Below are 1288 nucleotides of genomic sequence, written 5' to 3' on the forward strand. Positions count from 1 at the left end.
GCTCATACTATTATGGAGGGTGGTGAAACGATAACCATGAATGGTGATTCGGTTGGTGAGGATGTTCCAAAAAGTCTCGATCATGATCCGTCACTTTTGAAAACCTACCAAACATCATGATTTTTGAGACAGGTTCAGAAAGGAAAACATAAATTTGGCTACCCAGATTAATTCAAAATTTCAAATTTATATGTTAACAATTTCATAAAATTGTGTGCATCAATAGTTATACATTATGCATTCAAAGTTGGGTACCATTCACCGTTTCTTCAACCAATTGTTTTCGTCCATGCTACACACTCCTTTTGAGTTTCACATCATTTTTCTTTTTTACTTCTCTGTGTCTGTCAGGGGTGTTCACAGTTCGGCTTAAAACTGCAAAACCGTCTAAACCGGCCGTTGGTATGGTTTCACGGTTTGTATTTTTAAGTAACATTCGGTTGGTCGGTTTAAAAATTTTCAAAACACAACTAACGGTTTGGTTTAAGATTACAAACTTTTCAAATTGTAAAAACCAGACTGGACCGTGAAATTTTATTATAATTATTTTTAAAGATAGTTTATATTTTTAGTATATGATTGTTTATATTTTGTTTTAGGTTCACTATAAAAATAAAACTTGATTATATATTTAAACTACTAGATTGTTTTAAATGTAGTGTATTTACTGCCCACAATCTAAGTAGGCTTCTATCTCCTTAACTGAAGTGTAAAAGGCCTACAAATTAAATATCTAGATACAAATAAAACATAGACAATTTTCTTGTAATGTATTTCCACTATTTTTTTATCTGACGTTTTTCCACTAATGTATTAGGGCCATTTGTTTTCCACTCTATATTAGGACATTTTGTTTTACACATTTTTGAACAGCCTGTTAGTTTATTTTATAATTTGATGTATGAATTTTTCGACAAATTATTATTTTTCATTTTATGTAAAACACAAACCGTTACCAACGTTTCGATTCGGTTTGGTTTAAAAAGTTTAGGGTTCGGTTTTTGTTTTTGAAAATCAAAAACCGTTACCAATGGTTTGACCTAAAAATCGTTAAAACTGGACTGTGAACATCCCTGATGTCTGTCACATACTCGACCCTTTCACTTCTCTCATCGCCTGCTCTATACATGTAGTAAGGTAAGATGACAGCTTAAAGTTAACAGCCGGTGAACAAAGACATTGAAGGAAACGATATCAAAAGAACCCGCCAGGGAGGAGTTATCCGTGCATGAGGAGCATCCTACTCATGGAGATTTTATCTATCATTCACCTCCTCGTTTGGATAATT

Source organism: Bidens hawaiensis, unplaced genomic scaffold (genome assembly GCF_021521415.1).
Source record: "Bidens hawaiensis isolate Kalapana, Puna unplaced genomic scaffold, B.hawaiensis_p1.1 tig00044489_1, whole genome shotgun sequence".
Lineage (NCBI taxonomy): Eukaryota > Viridiplantae > Streptophyta > Magnoliopsida > Asterales > Asteraceae > Bidens > Bidens hawaiensis.